Raw genomic sequence first — 27,184 nt, 5'->3', positions numbered from 1 at the left:
GCTTACACAAGTCCAGTGGAGGGGAGCATACGAACTCTGTGGAGATAGGAATATCATCTTATTCACCTCTCTGTCCAGAACCCAGCACATGCCTGGTGCACAGTGGGAGCTCAGTGCATATTGTTGAAGAGCTTCAGTGTCTAGTCATCTCTGCCCTTAGCACCTGGCACAGGTGCCTAACAAATGCTCATTGAATGAAAAGATGATCTCTCAGCCACTCCTGAACTGGTTTATTACCAAGAAGTCTTCTTAGAGTGATTCCTGGGCTGGAAATCCACTTAGTCAACAGTATTTATTGAGCAACTACTATATGCCAGACACTGAGGTAGGCTCGGGGCATACAGCAGAAATCAGAGGCCTTTCATGGCCTAAATTACAGAGGAGAGGAGGTTAGCTGGGAGAGGTGTTTTCTGGGAGGTAAGTATAGACGCTCTCAACACCCGCTTTTCCTCCTATCCCTTTTCCTGAGTTCTGGGACCTTCCAACATGCCATCATCGTTTGGTTTTGGTTTGCGAGTTTGGGAGTTTGGCGGCAGGGATCTGAATGTTGAAGGAGGAGCGGGAGGAAATTGCTCTTTGTAGGCAGCTTCAAAGCAGCCACAGCTCAGAGACAAAGCTTCTCCCGTCTCCCGTCCTGCGCCTCTGCTTCAGCCCGACTACGACCCAGACAGCCTGCAATCAGGCACCTTCATTACGAAGACTGATGAGCATGGGCCGGGTCTGAGGACGCTTCTACTGTGTCTGACTTTCGCGGTAGGACTTTAGAGTCCTCGATAGCCACATCAGCACAGCTCCATCACTCTGCACCCATCAGCCAGGCTGAGGAAAAGGTTCCTAGGAGGCCCTGGAAGGGGTCTCGGGGGCCTAGGACAGCCAGCTGGATGAGACGCCCCAGAGCCCCAGGGGTGGGCGTTCCAGCCAACGGGCAGGGCGCTGAGAAGCAGGTGCAGAAACAAGGCCAGCCCAGGGTGGCAGGGCAGCCGCAAGGCAGGAAGGCCAGGGCCCCAAATGGTGAGGGCTTATTCAGTACCAGGGAGAGGAGCCCTGGAATTGCCCAGACACACACGCTGCCTGTGGAGAGGGTTAGGAACCAGAAGGGCGACCCCGCCTGCTCCAGGGGCTGAGGGACTCCACGGCACAAGCCACAGCCGCCAAAGCACCAATTCCAGGTTCTGCTCACTAGGGGCTGAATGTTTTGTCCCCCCAAAATTCGTGTGTTGAAACCTAATCCCCCACATGATGGTGTTTGGAGGCGGGGCCTCTGGGAGCCTTCGTGAATGGGGTTAGAGTCGCTATAAGAGACCCCAGAGAGCTCCCTCGCCCCTTCTGCCTTGTGAGGACACAGCAAGACGATGTCTGTGTGTAACACAGAATTGGCTGGCACCTTGATCCCAGACTTCCCAGCCTCCAGAACCGTGAGAAATCAATACTGTGTAAGCCGCCCAGTCTATAGTTTTAACCCAAATGGACTAAGCCGCTGCTGCTCAGCCTGGTCCCTCCAGAGCTCTGAGGTCCAACCAAACTCACAAATACCCGCTTAATCCGAACCCTCTGTGTTTCAAGGTCACCCCCTTCCTGGCTCTCAGCCTGTGGAAGGGAGCGGTGCTCAAGACCCCGGAGTCCTGTGTTCCCCTCATCCCAGTATACCGCCCAAGCAGCGCCGGGGTCTAGGAGAGGACCACTGCCTGGAAATGAGAACTCTCTTCCCGGGAAATCGGCCTGCTCTGAAGTGCCAGAGCCGGCAGGGGCCTCGAGATCTTCAGTGAACCCCCTCATTCTACAGAGGGGACCCGGGGCCCAGGGAAAGCAGAGACCTGCCGAAGGGCTGCTGTTGGAATCCGGTGTTCCAGACTTTCACCCCACAGCTCTTTTTATTCTGCACACTGTCCAGCACACAGTAGGTGCTCAGTATACACTGGCTGAATAACTGAAGGACTCAACAGATGAACGGATGTGTGGATGGATGGATGAGAGATGGATGGGTTGTTTGCTATCTTTAGAAAAGGAACAAAGACATCCTCCTGACTTCCTGTGGTGTGGTTAGCTCTACAGACCATACCTCGGAAATTTATCAATAAACCAGATGATCAATTAGGCACCACCCAGAAGTGCATAACACACTACACAGCCGTGACCAAATTGGCTTTGGGAACAGCAAACTGTGCCAGACCAATTTAATTTCCTCCCCAGTGATAGAATGACGGGCCTCATCGGCGAGGGGCAACAAGGAGCTGTCATCTATCTTGATTTCAGGGAAGCTGTTCGTTCTGTCCTACATGACATTGTCATCAACTTGGCAAGGAAACACTGTCTGTTCCAGCATCCCCGGGGGTGGACAACCAGCCTGAGGCCTTGTCCCCACATCAACTCCCGTGGGCACTGGGCTCCCATTCAGACACCAGCCTGTGCGTGCCTTCGTGCAGGGGGCCCCTCTGGGTGCCCACACACTGAAGACACGGAGAGGTCTGGATGCAGACATGCACGCATGTGTGGGTAGGGACCTATGTGCACAAGGCCACACAGATACACAGATGTACTTACAAACATGCACGTGTCACCCCAAGATCAGCATGCTAGGTATGGGCCACCCATAAGCCCAAGACGCCGGCTTTTGAGCCTGAAGGTGTCGGGGAGGTGAGGACAGAGCGGGGCTGAATTGTCAATCACAGGCTGGATCAGTGGTCTACCTGTGTGCTATCCGATAGAAATGGAATTCAAGCCACACATATAATTTTAAATTTCCTAGTAGCCACATTAAAAGAGTAAAAAATAAAAGAAGATGAAATTAATTTTAAGATATATTTTTGCTCTTTGCTGTCTATATTAATTCAATATCCTAAATGTGGTTATTCCAAAATGTAGTCGATAAAAATTGTTGGATATTTTATGCCTTTTTAATTTTGTATGAAGTCTTCAAAATCCAGCGTGTATTTTACACTTACGGCACATCTCAGTGTGGATGCTACATTCAGACACAAGTATTTTTCACTGGATATATTAGATCTGCTTTTGGATTTCATTAAATTTACAGTTGAAAAGGTAGGTTCACATTCAAATGGTTCCAAACATATTTAAAAGTTTTCCAATAACTGAATCGAGTATCAGTTTTTACATTTAAATTGATGTAAATGAAATGAAAATTTTATTTCTCAGGCTCACTAGCCACATTCCCAGGGCTCAACAACCATGAGGGCAACTGGCTACCAGACTGGACAGGAAGCTGAAAGCCCCAGCAGACTTGCGGTCAGCAAAGGCAGAGAGGAGGGCTGCACGGAGGAGGAGGTCTGGGACCCATGGGGAGGCCAGAGCAGCGGGAGCCAGGAGCTCGTGCTGGGGCCCGGTGGGAAGGATGGGCAGGGTCAAAGGTCTGGGGCCACTGGGCCACGGAGGGGCTTCATCCCAAGGCAGTGGGAAGCACCTGGAAGTCTTCGGGCAGGTGGATGCTGTGATGAGAGGGGACTTCAGAAGAGTGATGTTGGGCGGGGGGGTGGGGAGGGGGGTGGTGAAGACGGGACTAGAGGGGAAACTGGTGAACAGGTAGCCACTGATGACTGAGTAGCTAGGAACTAAATTTTCTTTTCCTTTTTGCAATTACTGATTACAGCTTTTAGCTGTTTACCCACTGTTAACTATGCTGCTTAGGGACTATGCTACCCAACTCCCACTAGGCTCCTACAGACAACATCTCCCTGGAGCCTGGGTCACCATGGTAATGGGTGTGTGAGCTGTTTTTCAGAAATTAGGACCCCCTTGTCCACTTCAGGCCAGTTGAGACCACCAACCCATCACACAGGTGTCCGATGAGTGACCTTTTGACGTCAAGAGGCTAAAAACTCCACCCTCAGATCATGCTAACACCACCATTTTGTGAGCATGTGTGCTATGAAGAGGCATGGAGTCTGACTACGCTTGTGCACGCAGATCATCAATCACCTCACTGTTCCTTGCCGCCAATCACCTCTCTCCATACTTCAGACCACCTTGCCCCCCACCCCGTGAGGGTTCCTGAGCCCCCATTTTTGGGGAAGTGGATTTGAGACTCATTCTCCGGTTTCCTCACATGGCTGCCTTGTGATTAACCCTCTCTCTCCTGCCATCTTGTCATCTCCGTGTTTGGCTTTCCAGGCAATGGGCAAAAACGAACCTGGCGCGGTAACAGAGGGAGGCTGGGCCACGGGATGAGAAGATGACAAGCTGAGCCAGGTCTGACCAGGGAATAGAAAAGGAAGGAGGGATGCGAGGAACCCAAGAAGCAGGAAGCCACAGCCTTTCCTGATGGCTGCTCCAGAAACGAGGGAGTGGGAGGTGGGGGAGGGAAGAGGCAGAGGGCATTCTGAGACGGGAATTTTTAGCCTCCTGGGGGCATCTCCCAGCCCCCACGACTCAGCCTCAGGACCACTTTCCTCTCCAGGAGGAACCCTGGGGTTGCCTACGACCTGGGCTGGGATCTGCCCAGCTCCTTCTCCACAATCCTTCCACCTCGGCTCCTACCCGGAGGGCCCTAAATCCCACCCCGACTTGGGGCCCCTAGAACCAACCTCCAGCCACTTGGGCAAGTTCTCGCTGGCCCCAGCTTCAGGTGGGCAGGTTCTGTCCTTGGAGGGCGGTTGTCCACAGCTGGGTGGGCCCAGTGACTGCTGCACCCCTGGCCGAGATAAGGGAGGATGAGAAATTGCCTTAAGGTGGGTGTAGAGAAGGCTCTGGTTTGGGATGTGCTGGATTTGAGGGGCGTGAGGGAGGTTCTGAGCAGAGTCCAGCAGATGGCTGGAGACCCTGGCTACGAGTTCTGGAAGGGAGGCAGGAACGAGCTTCAGTTCAAAACATCACTTCCTTGGAAGGAGTCTCACAGCCACGGAGCACTCAGGCTCCCACTCCCTCCCCGACACCAGCCAGGCCACCAGGACCCTCCCCAGACACGGGCTGCATGGAATCTTTGCCCTTCTCTCAGTGTTCCCTCGTTCTCCATCAAGCAGCAAATTCGTTCCCCACCTGAGCTTCTACAAGGAAACTGGATAGGAATGGGGATTGGCCTGGGGATGGGACTGCCAGGGCTTAGGAGGGCCGTGGTGGCGGAGGCCTAGGGGAACAGAGAAGGCGGGTACTGTCTTAAGGGATGGGTTGTGTCAACAGAGATCTCTGGCACTTACGCTTGCCCCTCCCCCAGTTCTGCTCATTTATTGATGCGTGACACAAACCCAAAAACTAAGTGGCTTAAAACAACAAGGAATTGTTACCATGTCTCACCATTCTGTGGGTCAGGCATTTGGACAGGGCACGGAGGGGATGGCAACTCTGCTCCAGGAGGTTTGCGGCCGCAGTTCTGATGACTCCAATGGCCGGGGGCTGGAACCGATGGAGGGTGGGCTGCAGATCTCTCTCCCTGCTTGGTGTCTCCCCGTGGCACCTCGAGCTTCCTCACTGTATGGCAGCCTCAGAGAAGTCGGTCTAGCAGCTCAAGGCCCCAAGTCCCTAGAGGCTCAGACAGGAGCAGCAAGGTTCTTAGGATCTGGCCTTAGAAATCCCCAGTGTCACTTCCACCATCTTTTACAGGTCAAGCAAATCACCAAGGAAAGCCCAGGTGCAAGAGGAGGGCAGGAAGCGGTTCCACCTCTCGGTGGGAGATTGACAAGCGTACATAGAAAAGGAGGGAATGGACAGTCTCCCACATTCGCCAACCCAACAACCTTTCTCTCACTGTCACTGCCTTCTGCACGGAGGCCACAGCCTCAGTGACACTTTGAAAAGTTTATCTTACCTCCTTAGCCAGAAGCCCTCAAGAGTTGAGACGTCCCTTTACGCCTTGTTGCCCCAGCCTCGGCAATTTGGATGCTTCTCTTCTGAATCACTGCTCCTCAGCTGGTCCCATCAGCCTTCCGCCGCTGGCCCCTCAGTGCTCCTGGGAACATCCTTACTGAGCATCCTGGCCCCTGGCCCCCCGGCCTGGAAGGAGGTCTCACTGACTCACACCACAGCTCGGGGGCTGGAACAGATGGAGAAAGAGGACACAGGTGTGTGGTAGACAGAGCCGGAGGACAGTGACCGTGGGGGCCGTGACCATGGCAGGCCTGATCTGGAGGAGACGTAGGTGCTGGTGGCCACCTGGATTTACACTCTTGTCACGCATGCATGCCATCCGTGTCTAGGAGGACCCAGTGCTGCATCTCAATTTAACATTGTTGTGGCCTTAAACACATGCAAATTTTGTTAGAGAATTACATTGTTCTGGGAGGAAAAAAAAAGAGAAACAACACAAAGAGGGGAGGGAATAATAGAACCTTTAAAGAAACTATTTGTCAAAATATTGCTAACTAACGATGGCTAGAATGGGCTGGAATAGATCAACATTCAGGTCCTTGTGTGGAAATACCTGCGCCTGGGCTGAGAAAGGGGTGCATCTAAACGTGTTCTTGCCCCTGGCAGAATGCTGCCCAACAGTGAGACGGGCCTGCAAAGCAGAAACTGCTGATGGAAAAGATGATTCCTGCCCAGGAGGGCAGGGCCTCGCCTCTGTCTGGATCCCTTCCATTGCTCCACAAAGAGCCCTTTCTTCCTCTCAGGCCGCTTGAAACAATAACAACCAGGGACTTTTTCTCGCCCCGATTTCTGAGCCTCTTCAAGTGTCGCCTGGTCAGCAATAAAATTCATACCTGGAATAGCGTCTTTGACCTTGGGTGAGTCTGTGCGTTACCCCTGTGCCTGGCCCTTTTGTGGGATTCTGGGAGAAATAGCTTGGTTTGAAAATATGATGGAGTTTCAGGGCTCTGTGAAATGCTGGCCGGTCGTGCCTATCTGTTGGATTTTGGTAGAGTAAATAGTTTTTCCTATTGGCTGCTGTTAGATTGGGAAAGAAAGTGTCGTCCAGAAGGAATTGCACGAGCTGCTCTTCGCGCCCAGTGGCCCCCGCGGCCCCAGCTTTCCAGCGTTCGCCGCCCCGCAGTCGTAGCTGTGTCCTGGGGGACTGTTTTGCTTTGGGTTCTGCCTGCCTGTCCTCCAACCCACCAGGTCCTGGGTCCCCGGGGCCACCTGCCTTGCCTTGCTCTTGGTCTCTGTGTCCCCCTGAGCGTTCCTCGCTGCCCTGGCCTTGGCATTCTGGGGACTTTGCTTCTAGAATCAGTGCTCCTCATCTGGTCCCATCAGCCTTCAGCCACCCATCACCTGAGTGACACTGTGTCTCACAAAGCCCAGTGATGGGGAAAGCCCGGCCAGCTCAGGAACGGGGGCCGGATTCGAATCCAGACTCCACCACTCAAGAGCTGTGGGACCCAGGCAGGATATTTAAGAAGCAAGAACTTCTGTTTCCTCATCTATGAGACAGGGACAACAACCCTTCCTCGTGGGGTCGATGTGAGGGTTGCAGCTTTTGCAGGCCAAGGGGCTGGCCCTCTGGAAGCACTCAGGCAGGGCCCGCTCCCGTCACCCCTCACCTTTGTTGCTGATGGTGCTAGCGGGCGATCGCTCCATGCACCTTAGCTGTGGGCTGTCTGGCCAAGGCCCTTGTAAACAGCCCATTTAGCTGCAAGACCTGAGGGAGCTGATCCAGAGGGGTGAGGAGAAACCATCCAAGTCATGGAGCCCCTCCCCTGTCTGGGCATTTCTCTGGGAGCTCATTTGATCCTCAGAGAGCACTAGGAACGAGGCACCATTATGCTCATTTCACAAAAGAGGGAGCTTGGACTCAGGGCAGAAGGCAGGTGCAAATCTCGAGGCTGTGGAGCTGGGATCCAAACCTATGACTAGAAGTTGGCCCAGGGTGAAGGCTGGATTCCAGTGGGACCAAGAAGATGGCAGGCCACTTGATGCTGAGTCTAAGGACCCCTTAAATTCTCAGTCTGGGACAAGGATCAGAAGCAGAGCCTGGGGAGGTGGACGCTGCAGGTGGAGGCCGCACAGCCCTGTTGTGGGCTGGTGGCGGGCAGTGCCAGGAGAGCGGGGAGACAGGTGGGACTGTGGAGGCCTGGGGGGGTCTGTGTCACTGTGACTGGCACAAGTTCCACATCAAGACTTCTTAATCCACCTGCCAACTCAGCACAGTTCCCGAACAGGCGTGCCCAGGCTAGGAGGAGGGAGCGGGAGGCCGTGGTGGAGGCCCGTGGAAAGGGGCCTGTCAGCCTCTGAGGACAGCACACTCGGGCCTGTCCCGTCTCTCTCCCGCTACCTACTTCCCGGCCCCTCCTTCTTCCCCCGACCCTGTGGCCACCTCCCCAACACTCCTACTTCCCTCACCAACACTCTGCACCCTCAACTTCTGAAATCACTCCCTCCCTCTTTCCACAAGATCCAAGGACCAGAGGGGTGCCTCGCTGGCCTGGAGACACTCAGCGAGTCCACCGCCAGCAGCTGTCTGCAAGCATCCTGAGATTCCGTTCCCTGCCCCATTGTCCTCGTCGGCTCTGCCTCGTCCTGGGGCGAGATCACAGCCTGTCTTCTCTTTCCACCCCCAGAGGTGAGATGGTGCATCCCCTTAAAATGACTGTGTTTGTCCTCCCAGTCATGGGCAAGAGTCCATGGACTGGCTTTCATGGGACCTTTCACAGCCTGTCTGCTCAGGGGAATGTGTGCTATCTCCTATCTCCCCAGGCTGTGAAACCAAAATACAGAAACAAAGGCCCTTCCTCAGGGGCCCTTAATCTCTCGGCCAATCATGGTCAAGGAGCCCTCTCTCCCTGGTCACACCTGCCTGTTTCGTTTTGGGTTTAAAGCCAAAAGGGCAGCTGAGCAGGTGAAGACAGAGCCATTGTGTCGTCTGTCTAGTCTTGCGGTCTGGCCCAGCCAGCTGGGAGGGGCGGGGGTCTGTCCCACTGTGGTTGGCACAAGTTCTACCCATCAAGACTTGCTATCCACCTGCCAACTCAGCCAGGGCTCTGCGCCCAGGGGCACCCCTGCTAGGAGGAAGGAGCGGAGGTGGCAAGAGGGCAACGTGACAGAATAGCAGAGGGATAAACACCAGCTTTAGCATCAGGTGATACCCGCCCCCCACCCCATATCCCCAGATGGCAGCAGGGCTTGGGGATGGAGGGTAGAGATGCTGCAGCTTGAGCCCCCCCAGCAAGAGCAGACCCCTGGCTCTCCTACCCCTCTGCCCTGTGACTGGGCAAGCTGTTCCCAGGACTCCCTGGGAGTTCCCAAGTGAGTGCCCAGGCCTCCCGGTTTGGGTTAAGGTGTTCAGCTCTGGCATTTGCTGCCAGTGAGGACGTCACAATAGGAGACCCATCCTTGGTTCTAAATTATTCCCAGACTCGATGACAGTCATTCGTCACCCCTGTTAACAGGTGCTGCCTGATCTTTTGCAGTGCAGGTGACAAATATGGCTGGGTACCCCCACCCTAAACCCTGGGCAAGGAGCTACCTGTGGGGATGGAGAAGAGAGAGAGGCAAGACTTTCAGCTGAACGAGCTCCCGGCCAGCCCTGCCGTCCATCTCGGCCAGTGCCCACTCTGAGGAGAACAGGGAGGGAAGCAATGCCACTGAAGGGTTAACACTCGTCTTTGGTATCAGGCGACTGTGGGTGTAAATCCTGGCTCTGCCACTTCCTACAGGTAACCTGACCTCTCTGAGCTGCCACATGCCTATCTGTAGGAAGGTGAGAATAAGAACAGTTTCAGAGAGTTTCCAACAGATCAAGTGAGGTCAAGCTGTAAAGCCACCAGTACACAGGGCCATCAGCACACAGAAGCGGGTATTGCTAAGATGTCACGTGGGCAGAGCACAGGCAGTGGCGGACAAACATTACCTAACGAAGACGAGATAATTCTGGGCTGATAGCACTGCTTCTGACAACCAGGGCAGCCTCCCCCTCCATCACTGTCCTTGGAAAGACCCTCGGAGCATCTTTGGAATTCCAAGGCACCTACGTCCCGCGAGGGAAAGGGAGAAAGGAAGACTGGGAAGGCACTTGTTTCACGCACTCAGGAACCCGGGCTCCCAGCAGGCCCCTCGCCGTAGCAGGGGCAGTCCCCTGACGTGCCCAGGGCAGGACACGGATCTTCCCTTGGAGGAGCTGGAACTGCCGGGTTCCTCTCACACAGACTCTGTAATGACGTCTGGAGCAGATGGCAGGGGCAGGTGTTCCCAGCTGGGCTCATAGAGCCTCATTGCCTGGAAATCCCCTCCAGTTCCAGGGAATCCCTTCCAGATGTTTTCACCCACAGCCCGGCTGAACAGGAGCAATGGGGAGCTGAGGAGCCAGAGCTGGAAAGCTGAGCCAGCCTTATACATAGACAAAGAAAGCAGCCACCCAGAAGACCAGTCCAGTGGCCCTATTGCCCTCAAGTACCCGCCTACCACCACTTATACCAATCCAGGGCTCCGCTATTAGGTAGTCATTCCTTTGGATGAGTCATTCCATCTCAAGGAGTTCTCTTTCAGACTTTAACCCCCTGAGAGTGATAACACATAAATCTTTACCATTCAAACTGTGGTCAGCAACATTGGGCATCACTTGTTAGAATCTCAGGCCTCACCCCAGATCTACTGGATGAGAACCTGCATTTTAACAAGATGCTGCACCACCTCATTATTGTCCCTTATCTTTCTAGAATGCAAGCTTCAAGAGGGCAGGGATTTTGTTTGTTTTGTTCACAACTATGTCATCAGCGCCCAAATAGTTCCTGGCACAGAACTCATGAAAAGCTCTCGGAATAAATGAATTAACACTATTTAGAGCCTAGTTCCCCACAGCCCCGAGGGAAAGTTTTGATGTGGGAGGAAGGAGAAGGAATTAGAAGGGGACAGTACCAGGGCCCAGCGCACTCGGAGGAGAGGGGGCTGGGAAGGAGGAGAGGGCATGCAAAGGTGCGGGGGCCCCAAGACAAGCTTGATAATTACTGCCAGAGCTGGAAGTGAAAACGGGACTTGGGAGGAAATGAGACAAGCCGCTTCTCCCAGAGGTCCTCCTTCTCTGGCGCCACCTTCAATCTGGCACCACTGGAGCACCTCCACAGTGGCCTCCTCCTTCAACGGCCCCCCTCACAATCGCTGTCGCCTTCCGCGCCTGCGAGGCTCCCCACACAGCCTCTTCCTGTGAAGGTGGGTTTGGACCCTTTGCCCTGCTGCGCAGGCTGCTCCTTCCTGTCCCCAGGAGGGGCCTTGGCTAACATGGGTGGTCCTTGGAGGGGGCAGCCCCAGCAGTGACCGTGGCTCGTTCCCAGACCTGGGCTTCTGCCCAACCCCACTCCCAGCAGAGCATCGGGCAAGCAGGCCAGGCCAGGGTCTCTGCAGCTCAGTCGCCTGGAGAGGATTGCTCTGGTGGTACCCCAGCCTCAGCCCAGCAGCTCAGCAGGAGAATCACCTAGCGATTGCCAGGCAGATCCCTCCATCAACAGCTGGGGAAACTAAGGCCCAATGAGGTAAAGCAACACAGCCAAGTTCACGCAGGTGGGAAGGGCAGATGGAGGCCCACGGCTCTGCCTCTCGGGTTGGTGTTCTCTCTGTCCCGCCTTTGGACAGTTCAGGTGTTCCTCCTCTGGGTACCTGCAACCAGGAGGTGGAATAACTGTGGAGTGAATGAACGAGAAGCAAAGAGCCCCACTGGGAGCCAAGAGACCTCGAGGGGAGTAAAGGCCCCCGTGTACCCAGCTCTCCTTCCATGCCAGGCGCCGTGCTGAGCGGTCTACACAAGCTGTTTCTTTGAATCATTACAGCAGCCCTATCGGGGAGGCGCCATTGTTATCTCCATTCACAGATGAAGAAACTGAGGCATGGGGTGATCAAGAAACGAACTTTAATCCTGCTGGAGCTGGGATTTCAACATATTTCTGCCTAAAACTCTAAACCCCCGGTCCTCATCAGGATGCTGTGCGGCCCTCTTTTTTGGTAAACTCTCTTTGAAAGAGGCCACTGCAGCCCGATGACTCTGGCACAGGCTCTGGGCCAGATGCGTTTTTAATTCACTTTGATGGGAGCCAAGTGTGTCCCCACTGGGTCCTTGAGGAGCCTGAGACCTCGAGGAATTCCTTCTGAATCCTGCTCTCCATCTGGGATGCCCCAAGTCCCCGGTTCCCTCTCAGTGGCAGCCTCTATTCAAGTACCAGCTCTTCCGCCGGGCTTTGGGGACCCTTGGGTCTAAAATCGCAGCCCACCCACCCGCTTTTTTCCCTCCTCTTTCCCTGCTTTTTCTCCACAGGATAAAGCATCACTCAACATTATCGTGTAGCTGTGAGCTGTGTTGCTCTTTACCTGTCTGCCCACTAGGAAGTGACCTCCATGAGCGCAGGGACCCTGGCTGGGCTCCTGCTCTAGCCCCAGCACAGGTGCTCAGTACTCACTGACTGAACAACTGCGTCCTCGCAACGCGATACACAAGACAGTGCTTTTCCAAATCGGTACAAGTTCCTGGTGACCCTGGGAGAGATGTGTCTTTAGGAATTTGTTAAAAAGAGTAAATACACTTTTAAAGCCATTTACTTTACTTATTTATTTTTTGAAGATTGGCACCTGAGCTGACATCTGTTGCTAATCTTCCTTTTTTCTTCTTCTTCTTCTCCCCAAAGCCCCCCAGTACATAGCTGTATATTCTAGTTGTGAGTGCCTCTGGTTGTGCTATGTGGGACGCCCCCTCAGCATGGCTTGATGAGTGGTGCTAGGTCTGTGCCCAGGATCCGAACTGGCGAAACCCTCGGCCGCTGAAGCAGAGCGTGTGAACTTAACCACTCGGCCACGGGGTCAGCCCCTACAGCCATTTACTTTAAAGAAATCACAGGAGATCTGTTGGCTCATCCGTGGAAAATTCCTGAGCACATCCACGTGCCAGGCGGCGTGTTAGGCGCTGGGCCTGCGTCAGTGAACAAGCCATGCCAGCCCCGCCCCGAGAGTTGTGCTTTAGCGGGGAGATGGACATCAAATAATCCCAGTAAATAAATGTGGAACTGGATTGTGATAGTGCTGGAGCTGATCAGAGCCCTGGCCTGGTCTGGTGGGAGGGGCATGGCTTCAGCCCCCTGGCAAGGCCACTGGCACTTGTCTGCATCCCTGTGGTTCCTCTTGAGCGGCAGCAGCGGGGCCGGAGTTGTGCATGCCCAAGGGGCGGGTTTAGCAGGGACAACATCCCCCGTGTCAGCAGCAGGGAGAGCAGGCTGTGACTGCTGAGGGGAAGGCTCTCTCCAGGGAAGGCAGGGCCCCACAGGGTCAGGGTTCAGCCTCACTGCATAAGAGGGTCTTGTAAGTCACCTACGAAGGCCCCTCCCAGGCTGGGCTCCAGGAGCGTGCTTCTCCCGCTGTAAAGCGAGATTAGCAAGACCTGCTTCCCTTCAGGAGATGATTGAACAGGGAGACACACGTGAAGGATGTAGCTCCACACCTGGCTGGCGGGATGACCTGTGTGGGTCTCTAACTGTGGGCCGAGGCGGAGAGTCCCAGGGGAGGTGGTACAGTGAAAGGCCAGTGAAAGGGGAAATCGAAGATGGGGACGGGGACTGTTCCATCTGGAGAGCAGATGGCTCACGTGCCTCAGTTTCTTAGTCTATAAAATGAGTCACCAGCCAGCTGTTTTCACATGAAGGGCAGAACTCGGAGAAACAGACTTTAAAGCAGAAAGATCTGCAGTCAGCTGGGAGGAAGAACTTCCTGCATCCCAGAGAAAATAAGTGATTGAATTAGCCAGTGGGAGGGACGGGTGGACGCCCTTGGAAACAGAATCATGGAACTGGAAGGGACAAGCCATCCCCCTTCCACCAACTCACACGCCCTTGGATTTTAGAAGGGAGACTCAGAATGGACAGTGGCCTGCCTTGGGTCAAGAGGTGGTCAGCAGTGGGGCCGGAGCTGGAACCCAGGGATCCTGACTCTAGATCCAGTGCTCTCCATCTTTGTCCACCCCACTCCCAATTCTGTCTTTCTAGAAAAGAATGTCTAACCTTGACTAAGCCCTCCCCACATGCCAGGCACTGTTCTAAGCCTGTGAAGTGGGCACCTTATCAGAGATAAAGAAACTGAGGCACAGAGAAACTAAGCAACAAACCCACCCTCATTCAGCTTAGCAGGGACAGAGGGAGGATCCGCTCCCGGCCTTCTGATTTACCTGCTGGCTCTGCAGCCTCTCTGGTCTCCAGCCTCCATCCTAGGAACGGAGGCCTATCTGTCGTGAGGGGGCCTATTTGTTAGGACGAATCAGAGCTTTCCAATCTGATTTTGAAGACCCCAAGCACTTCAAAAATGACAGCAATTTCCCTTGGCACACCTTTGCACCCTCCACCCTAAGCACACCTCCCAGGGGGACAGTTTCAGGCAGCTCCAGCTTCATGCGTATGCCACCTGTGCAGTAACACAGGGCCCCACGCTTAGAAGGAGCCTGTCTTCAGCTTAATGCATTCTGAATACTTTTAAACAAGTGCCCTGTATTTTTATTTCGCACTGGGCCTTGCAAATTACATAGCCTGTCCTCATTTCAGACAAAGATCTAAGCTCCATGTGAAGGGGGCCGAGGGACAGGGCTAGTACTCCGGGAGGATAGCCACCCAAGGTCTTCTCCGGCAGCAGGGGCCTCAGTTCCCTTCCCTGAGAAGAGGGAGATCCCACCTCCTTCTTCCCCCTCCACTTTTCCCAGACAGGTGTGAGGTCAGCTCAGGGCGGCACCCTCCTGTTCTCTCTCTCCTTCCCGCAGGCGTGCATGAACCACGCACGGGCAGGGCCAGGCAGAGAGGAAGCTCCCTCTGGGCTCAGAGGTGCTGACTCACCCTCAGGCTTCCTGGACAGCCTCAGGCTTCCCACTGACGCTGATAGGCTTATGGCCGCAGGCGAGAAAGGCACAAAAGAGCTCTTGAAACTACTAACATCTGGCAAAACAGAGGACATGGGAGAGACACAGGGTGGACAGACAAAAGGATGACCCAGTTAGATCTCAAACATAAAGTCTTGAGTTTAAAAAAAGCATTTGGCTGAATGATATGTTACTGTGATACCCTTTATGTAAAATAAGCCACCCACACACACATTCGCACTCACAAAATACCACATATTCTCCATGGGCCCATGCATACATGTGAAAAAATTTTTAAGTGTGGAAGGATCAACCCAAAAGCTGTTCCCTCTGAAGTGAGGTGAGGCACCAAAGGGACATTATCTGTGACCATAACAACTTCAAAGGAGAGTCACTTGTGTGGCTTTAAGTACCGACGCTGCAGCTATGGCAGAGGAGGGACATGGACCCCTCCTTCCTGGGGTTCTGTCAGTGTCCACTCCCAGCTGACTGTACAGCATGCTGCAGGTGGCAGAGCACTGTCACCTCCCTCATCTTAGGTGATGCCCACAGTAACTCCGTGAGGGGTAGGGCAGGTGTCATTATTATCCCCATTCTACAGACGAGGAAACAGAAGCAGAAAGGTTGAGGGATTTGCCCTCAGTCATACAGCCAGGAAGCAGCACACCAGAACGCGGGTCCTCAAAGTGGAGCCAGGGTCAGTGGGGGTGGACCAGCCAGGGCCCGAGAGGCCATTTATTCCCCAGGAGCGATTCAGGGTTTGGAGGGCTTATGGTGCCCCTCAAGGCAGAGGCAGCTTCTCCTAGACCTGCTCTGAGGCTCCACGCAGACACGGCATATGCCCGCATCCCCTTCCGTTGTCCCCACTGTCTCCTCCTCCTCCTGAACCCCAAAGGTGATGCCCTTCTCACTGCCTCATGGTGCAAGCAGCCACATCCAGATGGCAGTTACCAAAGTACTTTGGCTTCTCTTCTCAGAAACTTCTCTCCCTGGCCGCCAGCCCACCTCTCTCCCTGACCAGAATACGCCCCGCGTTTCCCTCACAAGATGAATCCCAGGCCTGCTGCATCTCCTTCTCCTTATTGGGTCCCCCTCTGGCTCTGCCTCCCTCCTGGTCAGGTCACTGATTGGCTCTGCTTCTCTGGCTCCTCCCACCTCCCTGGACCAGCCTGCGTAACTTCCGCCACAAGCTGCCCCAGGCTGGATTTAGCGCAGTTCTAGGTCGTGGTTCTCAAGAGATGTCAGTTCCCTGCTGGCCTCTCGAAAATGCGCCTGAGAAAACTGTTAAACTCCTTCGGGCCAGGGCCTCAGACCCAGAGATGCTGATTCAGTAGGTCTCTGGTGGAGTCTAGGAATCTGTAGTTTATTAAAACAAATCCCAGTGATGCGGATATTCAGTGAAATTTGGAAATCATGCAAGTCCAAACCGTTGAGTCAAAAATAAGGAAAACCAAGACCCAAAGAGGCTACATTACTTATCCAAGGTCACACAGCTCACAAACTGAAAACAAATATTTGGAGATTACTGGTCCCTCCACGACACCCTCCCGGTGCCACAGACGCATGTGACACAGAGGCACACATACACCCCACACTCCCCCGCCTGAACTCTCCAGGCTCCCGTCCTGGGGCCTGACTGAATTCTGGTCCCTTCACTTCTAGACCACAGGACCTAAAGTCTGGGCCGGGGCAGTGCCTGTGGAGCTGGGAAAGGACGGTGGTTTCCTGGTGAAAGGTGTCTCTTCGCAGGGGCCAGGGCCTGGCATCATCCTGCTGCCCAGTCAGAGCCCAGGTCACACACCAAGCAGTGATGAAACTTGAGCTGCCCCTCCCTGTCCCCAGTTGTCGCTGGAGGCTCCAGGGACCTGGTCCCTCAGCCACCCTTCCCAAGATTCAGGTGTCACACAACTGGGCCGCAAGCCAGGCTTCTGGTTCCCAGGCCCCTCCTCCCCGCTCAAGCCTGTGGGGATCCCAGGAGATTGCAGTTCTCTCTGTGGGAAATGGCTGGAAGGGTGGGGAGGTGCCGAGGCAGTGGGGCCTCCTCCTGGGCCCCGAGAGACCCTTTCCCACTACCAACAAGCCCTGAGTGGACAGGCCAGGTCTTCCAGGTCCTGCCACCCTGGATGCCTCCCCCAGGCGCTCCACTGCGAGCCCTGTGCCCTAGTGCCCGCCTGCCTTTGCCTTGTCCTGATTCTCTTCAACACACTTGCTGACAGTCACCCTTCCTAAAAACTGCAGTCCTGAAGTTTCTAGTATCCAGAGAATCCTGAGACAGCAGAGATAGAAAGAAAGGCTATAAAACTCGGAGACTTACACCAAAAAGAATGGCTAAAATACCAACAACAACAGCAATAATAATAACCTGACAATAACAAGTGCTGACTGAGTCAAGCAACTGGAACTCATGCGTCTTGCTTTTTGGGAATGCAAAGTCGTACAGCCAGTTTTGAAAACAATTTGTCACTTTCTTATAAAGTTAAACATACACTCACCACACAACCCAGCAATCCTACTCATAGGTATTCACCCAAGAGAAAGGCAAACTATGTACACACACAAACCTGTGTGGGAATGTTTGTAGAGACGTTATTCACACTTGTCAAACACCGGGAGCCCCTCAAGTGTCTTTCAACTGGTAAACAGATAAACAAGCCAGCATATCCATACAATGGAACACTGCTCCGCACTAAAGAGAAACGAAGTTCTGATACAAACAGCAACAAGGATGAATCTCAAATGCATTTTAATAAGGAAAAGAAGCCAGACCCCAAAAGACTACATATTGTTTGATTCTATTTATATGACTTTCCGGAAAAGGCAAAACTATCAAAATGGAACAGCGGTTGTCTGGGCTGAAGACGGGGGAAGGGTTGACTACTGAGGGGCAGGTGGGAATGCTGGGGGTGAGATGCTCTGTATCATGATAGTGGTGGCGACTACATGACTGTGTGCATTTATCAAAACCCGCTGTCCTGTACACTATAAAGGCTGAATTCTACTAAAGGTAAACTATACCATAGGTTTTCTAAAAGTCTCTCTCACCTCCACTCTAGCTTTCTGCCACATCCCTGAGGCTTTAGTGCAAAAACCACAAAACCAAACCATGACCAAATGCAATGTGGGATCCAAGAATGGCTCCTGGAACAGAAAAAAGGACATTAGTGGACAAACTGGTAAAATCCAGATAAAGTCTGGAGTTTAATTAATAGTAGTGTATTAATGTCATCTCTTAGTTGTGACAAATGTGCCATGGCAATGGAAGATGTTACTCTTAGGGAAAACTGGATGAGGGGCATCAGGGAACTGTGTATTATTCTTGCAACTTTTTTGTAAATCTAAAATTATTCCAAAACGATTAAAAATTATGTGTATAATTTATTATTATATCATACAATATATTATATATTATTATTTTTATTTTATTTTATTTAGGTAATATTGGCTTATAACATTATGTAAATTTCAGGTGTACATTATTATATATCAGTTTCTGTATCGACTTGCATCATGTTCACCACCAGTAGTCTAGTTTTTAACTGTCACCATACATATGTGCCCCTTTACCCCTTTCACCCTGACCTCACCCCCTTCCCCTCTGGTAACCACTAATCTATTCTCCTTATCCATGTGTTTACTTATCTTCCACATATGAATGAAATCATATGGTGTTTGTCTTTCTCTCTCTGATTTATTTCGCTTAATGTAATACCCTAAGGTCCATCCATGTTGTCTCAAATGGCATGATTTTGCCTTTTTTATGGCTGAGTAGTATTCCATTGTATGTATACATCACATTTTCTTTATCCATTCATCTGTTGATGGGCACTTGGGTTGCTTCCACATCTTGGCTATTGTGACTAATGCTGCGATGGACATGGGGTGCATAAATCTCTTTGACTTGTTGATTTCATGTTCTTTAGATAAATGCCCAGTAGTGGGATAGCTGAATTATATAGTATTTCTATTTTTAGTTTTTTGAGAAATCTCCATACTGTTTTCCATAGTGGCTATACCAGTTTTCACTCCCGCCTGCAGTATATGAGAGTTCCCTTTTCTCCACATCCTCTCCAACACTTGTTATTTCTTGTCTTAATTATAGCCATTCTGATGGGTGCAAGGTGATATCTCATTGTAGTTTTGATTTGCATTTCCCTAATAATTAGTGATGTTGAACATCTTTCCACGTGTCTGTTAGCCATCTGTATATCTTCTTTGGAAAAATATCTGTTCATATCCTCTGCCCATTTTTTGATCGGGTTGTTTATTTTTTTGTTGTTGAGTTGTCTGAGTTCTTTGTATATTTTGGAAATCAACCCCTTATCAGATACATGATTTGCAAATATTTTCTCCCAGTTGGTGGATTGTCTTTTCTTTTTGTTGATGGCTTCCTTTACCTTGCAGAAGATTTTTAGTCTGATGTAGTCCTGTTTGTTTATTTTTTCTTTTAGGATTCTTTGTTCTATTTCTGTGAAGAATGTCATTGGGATTCTGCTTGGGACTGCATTGAATCTGTAGATTGCTTTAGGTAATATGGACATTTTAACTATGTTTACTTTTCCAAACCATGAGCATGGAATATCTTTCCATCTCTTTATGTCTTCTTTGATTTCTTTCAAGAATCTCTTATAGTTTTCATCATATAGATGTGTCACCTCCTTGGTTACATTTATTCCTTGGTATTTTATTCTTTTTGTTGCAATTGTAAATGGGACTGTATTCTTGACTTCTCTTTCTGCTAGTTTGTTATTAGTATATAGAAATGCAACTGATTTTTGTATCTTGATTTTGTATCTTGCCACTTTGCTGTATTTAATTATTTCTAATAGTTTTCTACTGGATTCTTTAGGGTTTTCTATATATGAATCATGTCATCTGCAAATAGTGAGAGTTTCACTTCTTCCTTTGCGATTTGGATTCCTTTTATTTCTTTTTCTTGCCTAATTGCTCTGGCTAAAACCTCCAGTACTATGTTGAATAAGAGTGGCGAGGGTGGGCACCCTTGTCTTGTTCCTGTTCTCAGAGGGATGGCTTTCAGTTTTTCACCGTTGAGTATGACAGTGACTGTGGGTTTGTCATATATGGCCTTTATTACATTGAGGTACTTTCCTTCTATACCTATTTTATTGAGAGTTTTTATCATAAATGGATGCTGGACAAATTATTATATATATAATTTTTAATCATTTTAGAATAGCTAGTATCAGGTCCTTTGCATAGAGAAATGAAGACTTATGTCCACACAAAAAACTCTGCACAGATGTTTATAGCAGCTTTATTCGTAACAGCACCAAACTGGAAATGACTCAGTTGTCCTTCAACAGAGGAGTGTTTAAATAAACTGTGGCATATCCTACCATGAAATAGTACTCAGCAGTATGAAGGGATGAACCATCGATGCACACAACAACCCGGATAAATCTCCAGAGAACCATGCTGAGTGAAATAAGCCAATCCCCAAAGGTTACACTGTGTGACTCCATTTGTATAACATCCTTGAAATGACAAAATTATAGAAATGGAAAGCAGGTTAGTGGTTGCCACCAGTGAAAGAGAGGGAAGGGTCAAGAGGGAAGTAGGTGTGGTTCTAAAAGGCCACATGAAGATCCCCCTGGTGACGGCAGTGTGCTGTATTTGACTGCATCAATGTCAGTATCCTGGTTATGAGATTATGCTGTAGTTCTGCAAGGCGTTACCGTTGGGGGAACTGGGCAAAGGGCACATGGGGTTTCTCTGTATTATTTCTTACAAGTGCTTGTACATCTACAGTTATCTCAAAATACAAAAGTTTAAATAAGTAAATTTAAACTTGGGAGAGAGAAAAAAAGGGAAACAGCTACTGCTTCTCCAAGATGAAATACGAATGGCCAAGGCTCCCAGACAGGCACCTGGACTCACCTAGAACAGACTCGTTGAATCAGGAGAATGGTCAGCTTCCTCATTTTGCATCCAGTCTCTTCCTCTCTCCAACACAGCCTCGAGCGAGTCCTCTCCAGCCCCCTCCCTCCTTTCTCCTGCCAAAATGGAAAAAAGCTGATACAGCCTCTAGTTTCAAATCATAGATAATTGTTCAGATAGTGAGTGCCTGCTCACTAGAGGATGTGGATTTTAATGGGAACAAGTCCAGTTAAGCTAAAAAGTGAATCTCTAATAGTGAAATTGCTAACACAGCACACAGAGGAGGGAAGACATTTAAGATACTCAGAGTAAGGGAGGGCTTCCTTGAAGTCAGGAAAACCCATCAGACCTGTAAACCTGGCTGATTCATCATGCCAGCTGTGCCCAGCGGGCAGAAAGCAGAAACCTAGGCACCAGGATAGCAGGCAGAATGTAAATTTCTGTAGTGGCACGTCAGTATTGGATGCGAACGACTAGAAGCAGAGAGAACTGGGATTTGAAAAAATAAAAGATATTTATTAATTTGCCCAAAACATTTCTCCCCCTTTTTTCTGAGCAAAGCACTGCCATTCCTGCTCTAGTTAGGGGATCAGAATGGGAGCGGCCATCTTGCTAAAAATGATTGGTCTAAGTGTGATCACCTGATTCAAGCCTGGCCAATTACGGTACTTTTCTACCACGGTCTCAATAATTGGTCCAGAAGGTGATAGATAACCCAAGCCTACCCAACTGGAGTCTTTCCTTGTTTGTTTGTTTGTAACTGGAATTGGAGAGAAGAGTTTTGGTTTTCAGTGGTCAAACTGGGAGTCTGAAGCCTTACAACAGCAGCGTGGGAGAAGCTGTCTGAGCCAGAGCGGACTCCCAGAAGATCCGAGATAAGATAGTCGGAGGGAGGCCTGGTGGCCACAGAGGCCGTGGTTCTAGTCATCCCTGAGGCGGGCAGCATTCCTGCCCAGCCAGTGGTTTGGATACTTGAGCCAGTAAGTGCCCTCTTTACCCTTTCCAGAGGCTGGAGCAAAGCTAAGTCTGTATCAGGGGGAGGGGGAGGCTTGTGTGGGTTTGCAGCTGGTTCCCAGTCAGAAAGTTCTGTCCCATCTGATGGACCCTGGCAGAAAAAGTCATCAGGGGCTGTGCTGAGGCTCTGAAACCCTGCACGCTGGAGAAGATGCTGAGGAAGCAGTAATGTAGGGACAGTCTTCCCGTGTACTGAGTACATGAGCTGTGCCAGATGCACACCCTACAGTGTAGACATGTTAGTCCATTTACAGGTGAGGAAACTGAGGCGCACAAAAGTAAAGTAAGTTGCTCAAGGTCACACAATAGTGAGAAGCAAAGCCTGGGTTGGGACTCAATTGTGTCTGACTTCCAAGCTAGTTTCTTTCCAGTTCGCCACACTGTTCTCCAGGAGCACAAGGGTTTCTCTCTCTTGGCAAGTCTCATCTGCTTAGATAAAGATTACCCAAAGCTTTTTACCATCAATGTCCCAGCTGCTTGAACCACAAACCACAGGGGTCCTGGGCGGCAGGGGCCCGCCCAGCAGACATTAGTGGTCAGGATTTGGTGTCAGATGGATGTGGGACAGTGTCCAGGCTGGATATAGGACCCTGGGAAAGTTGCTTACCCTCCCTGAACCTCAGTTTCCCCGTCTTCCATTTCAGTTAATAATAGTAGTGACCTTGTAGGGTAGTCCTGTAGCTTAAGCGAGACGATGGATGGAAGGTCTTTTGTATATAGGAAGGGCTCTGACAGAGCTCAGGGGGTGACCTATGATCATTATGAAAGAGGAGCCCAGGGCCAGACATCTCCTGTCACCATGTCAGCCTTCTGACATCCCTAATCCCCCAGGCTCTGACCTTCTCCCGCCTCCCAGGCTCAGCCCCACCCAGGCCATTCTTGTCTAAACTTTCCCAAATGTCACCCTTTGGTTTTTTTCTTCTTTACGCTCTGTGTCTTTATCTAGGTGACATTTTTCTTCCCTTCCAGAGGGACTGTTATGAGAACAGCAGTGAAAATAACAACAGGGCCTCTGGTCAGGTTCCCTCAAGGAGCAGGGGGATGTTTTGTTATGGAGACACCTGGAGAGTGGAGCGGGCAGGGGGAGAGACGGGGCTGAGGGACCGCGGTGGCAGCTCTGCACTGAGTCAGAGGGCAGGCTCCCTCTCCAGGAAGAACTCCCGACAGAACCTCGGGGATGAGGAGTCAATGAAATCCGGCTCTGGAATGCCTGACAAACCTGAAGCCTTCCACACAGGAACTTGGGGAGCAGGTTAAAACACCTTCTGGCACTTTCCGTCCACATGTGACTGTGCTGACAGGCTCAGGCTGAGCATTCCTAAGCACCCCCTGGCTGGGGGAAGAGACAAGATATGGAGCCCACAGCGATGGGTCCCCCCCACAGTCGGGCTCTCCCGAGGCTCCAGGCCCCTCGGCCTTGTGTTGCTGAGGTTGGTGGGCTTCACCAGGGGTGTGAGGACCATCCCCACGGCACCTGGTGCCTGTGAGACGGCAGTTAGAGCCTCGCCTCAGTGAGGGTTGAATGAGTGACGAGACCCTTGCTCTCTGGAAAAGTGAAGAGCTGGACCTTCTGAGAGAGGTGGGAGTTGACGTCAGGAGAGCACTACGTCTATAAACTTGACTCCCCTAGCCTGCCCCGCTCTCCACGCCACGCCCCCACCTTCTCCAGGAACTGGCCGTCCTCAGGCTCGGGCCCCAGAGTGCTCCCCGCTCACCCTCACTCCTGGATTTAGCTAATTGGAGCAAAGAACACCTGACTGGAGCTAACCAGTCAGGTTCTTTCTGCCAGGGATTTGAACTTTTACCTCAGGGAATAATACGTGGGAGGCATAAATGGTGACCCCCTGGAAGGAAAGTCTGTGGAACAGGGCACGGTCCCCAATGCTCCTCTCCTTGCTCTTCCTCCCAAGGCCCATGTTGTTAGCTAGGAGGCCCAGTATCTCCCCAATTCATTCCTCCTTTTGGCTTGAGCTGGCAAAAGTCCATTCGTGTTGCTTGCAAGCAAAAGAGCTTACATGCTCCTTCCCACACACCGTCGGGGGCCGGCCTGTAGCCTGAACTGAATGCAGCTGTGCCTCCGTCCTCCAGACATGAGGTGCTTGGAGCCTGTGAGCCACCTGCTGAGTGCAATCCCAGGGAGCCTGAGAGAAGGCACGTGCCAGCCTGGCCTCCTAGAGGAGGCTGTGGGCTCACAGGGAAGAGCACTGGGTTGGAGTCAGGAAGCCCAAATCCTAGGCTTAGTTCAGCCGTCAACTTGCCATGTGACCCTTGACCCTTGTCACTTTTGATCTTTTATCCTTTCTAACTCTGCCTCTCCAAAGCCAGGGTCCTGAGCACCTCTTTTCCTGCGCCAGTCTTCCTTTCAAACTGGTCGCTCCCTTTCCCTTCCATTCTGCCACACACACACACACACACACTGTCACACTCTCTCTTTCTTGTGAGCAAATGTATGCGTGTGTGCTTTCTCTTTATCTTGGTCTCTCTCTCGTAAGATGCCTTGAATTAGGTGTGTCTCTGCAGTGTGTGGGGAGGAGACGGGGTCTGTATCAGTTAGAGTGGGTTATGCCACAGTAACAAACAGCCCCCAAATCTCAGTGAGTTTCTTGCTCCCACTGCCTGTCCACGGTGAGTCCACTGGGGGCTCAGCTTCTAGTCGTCCTCACCCCAGGCCTGGGATGACACAGCAGCCACTGTCTGGGAAATTGCCAGTTGTTTGGCCAGGGGGTTTTCATGACAGCTGGAAAGAGGAACATGACCATCCAGAAACAATGTTGTGAGTGAAAAAAGTTTATCTGGGAGGGACAAGGAACACTGGTGTAGAGTTGGAAAATGCAACAGGGGAAGGAAAGCAGCAAGAAAGGATGCATATCAAGGTAGCCACCAGTGTGAGTGAATGAACTTAATCCCATGGGAAATCCCAGGGCCGTGGTGAGGAACACATGCTACAGGTGAGCCCACCTGAGGGGAGAGAGAGCTGGGGTATTTATATCTCAACTCCCCGGTCATTGATGAGGGCTGATGGGGGTGATGGGATGTGATGCCCTGGCGCTTCAGCCTGTTGTGCATGGAGGCAGAGCTGTCTTTTGTGGTCTGGAAAAAGCCCTCAGACACAGAGATACAGATACTGCAGGTGGAAGTTGGCAGGATGATCCAGGGGTTGGGAGTGGGGCACTGATGGAGTCTGCCTCCACCGTGAGTCACAGCACTGGCTCCTCAGGCTTCCACCTGGAAGAGGACACCATCACTTCCACTCACATGTCGTTGGCCACAGTAAGTCACATAGCCATGCAGAATGTCAAAGGCATGGAGGATGTCACTGCCATGTCTCTCCATGTTCTCTGGAGAGAACACCAGAATATTTGTGCACAGCCCACTGAAAAGCACAGGGACCCAGTCTGGACTGAATCTGCCCTGAGACGCCAAAGATCTTGTCCACTGGCCACATGTGGTCTCCTGCTGAACCACTTCCAGCTCCTCCCCTCTCCCCACCTCTCCCTGAGGTCCACTTTAGAGAACTGAACTGAATTTGCAATTTGCAAATTGCCAGGTATCCACTCTTTTTTCTTCTCCTCACCTCATGTGAGGGGTACAATCTTCAGTTCAACAGATGAGGAAACTGAGGCACAGAGGTTGTAAATGAACTGCTCGGGGATACACAGTTCGTGGCAGACCTGGGATCTGAAAGTCAGGTCCCCTGGCTCTTAGTCCAGTGCTCAACCTTTCCCCACATGTGGCTTTTTGTGAGGTCCTGACTCCACCCACCACCCTAAGGCCACCCGTACCATCTCCCTCTCGCCATCCTAACTGGCCTGCACGCTCTTCTTCTGTTGTCTCTCAACTCCTGGCCTTTGTGTGTGCTCTTCTCTCCTCCTTGGAAGCCCTCCACCAGTTCCACCCACCCAAGGGCACCCCAGAAGCCGTCCCTCTCCCTCAGGCCGCAAGTGCAGGGGCCCCTGGGTCTCCTCCCGTAGGCTGCAGTGCTGGCAGGTGGATTCCTGACCCCGATGGCTACTGCCACTCAGATGCCAATTCCGAGGCTCATCACCCAAAGTGCAGCCTAACCTGGGTCTTCCCATCACTTCGCTCCATTAGTTCAAGGACCTGCCGGTGAAGCTCCACACAGCTGGCGGCTCTGGTGGCTGGCAGCCAGCCCAAGGATCCAGAGCTAGCTGGTTTGGCCCCACTCTCTCTATTGTAAGGGCATCGACTAGAACCTTCCTGCCTAAATCACCCTCATTGGCTCTGCTCTAGGCAGCCCATGGCGCTGGCCTGGTCCTCCTGTGCTGGGTCTAACCTGAATTCTTCACCTCTGCCTCAAGGCTCCAGACCTCTGATGGCCATGGGGAGGGGACAAGAGAGGGGTGGAGGGCGGGCATGCATAAAACTTTGAGAGTTGAGGAGGAACTGGGTCTCCTACTGCCATTGCGCCATTCAAGCCTTTCTTTCTGCAGCCTCTGGCATCTGGTTCCTAAGGACAAAGAAGTTGTACTTCCTGGGGTGTCTGTGAGCCGGGCAGTGCGCTCCACACTCAACCTGCACTGTCTCCTGCCGGCCTCCACACACAGCCGCCATTGCGTGGATGAGGAAATGGAGAATGAAACAGATAAAGAATCAGAGAGAAAAGTGTTCATTTGTCCATTCAAAGAAGGTAGATTGAATGCTTACTCTGTGCCAGTCACTGTCCTAGGCACCAGGGATAGCAGACACAGGGAGGAGATAGATCATAGATATGTCAACAAAGAAATACACACAATGCAATGTTAAGCAACAACAACTGCTCTGGAGAAAAAGCAGAGCAGAGTCAGGGATGCAGAGTGATGGCGGAACAGCTTGAAAAGGGTGGTCAGGGGGTCCCCCTCTGAGGAAGTAATATATGATCAGAAACCTGGATAAAGTGAAAAAGAGCATCATGCAAAGTTTGGGGAAAAGAACATTCCAAGAGGAGGGAACAATGCGTGGCCATGGCTCTGGGGCGGGAACAGGCTTGGAGTGTCTTAGGAACAGCAGGAAGGCCAGAGTGGCTGGGGCAGAGGGAGGGAGAGGGAGGGAGGAGGGTGAGTTTGGAGTGGGCCCAGACCATGCGAGGCCTTGTATTAGTTGGGAAGCCTGCTTACAGCTGCTATGACAAATAGCAGTCCAGTTTCAATGGTTTAATACAACAGAGGTTCATTTTTTTTGCTTATGTTACAGTTGTGTTAGTGTCATCAGAGTTGGGGTAGAGGGGTTTTGTTCCCCATGCCCAGGGACCCAGAGACCTTCCATCTTGGGGCTGTACCATCTTCTCAGAGGCCTCACTGGATCCCCCACATCTGGCTGGCAGAGGGGGAAAGAGTGGGGAGAGAGCACACCCCTCAACTGCCTCAGCCCCGGCCACACATGTCACCTCCACCGCATTCCATTGGCAAGAACCGTCACACATCCCCCCACCCTTACAAGGAGCCTGAGGATCCTGCAGCAGTGAGTCTGGGACCAGGAGGAGAATGCAGGGCTGGGTGAGCGCTGGCCGCCTCGGCCCTGGGGCTTGCTGAGATGCTTGGATTTTATTCTGAAAGTGATGAGAAGCTGTTTGGAGGTTGAGAACAG

General features: G+C 51.7%; 1 long non-coding RNA gene across 1 annotated transcript; it reads left to right on the top strand.

Moving 5' to 3' along the window:
- Positions 1–6,306: 6,306 nt before the first annotated feature.
- LOC139040062 (uncharacterized) lies at positions 6,307–18,229 on the top strand. Its single transcript, XR_011493890.1, has 3 exons — positions 6,307–6,671; positions 8,276–8,443; positions 12,122–18,229. It is a non-coding gene; the product is annotated as an uncharacterized lncRNA (long non-coding RNA).
- The last annotated feature ends 8,955 nt before the right edge of the window (positions 18,230–27,184 follow it).

Source organism: Equus asinus, chromosome 13 (assembly GCF_041296235.1).
Source record: "Equus asinus isolate D_3611 breed Donkey chromosome 13, EquAss-T2T_v2, whole genome shotgun sequence".
Classification (NCBI taxonomy): domain Eukaryota; kingdom Metazoa; phylum Chordata; class Mammalia; order Perissodactyla; family Equidae; genus Equus; species Equus asinus.
This window is presented reverse-complemented; position numbering and strand designations above follow the sequence as displayed.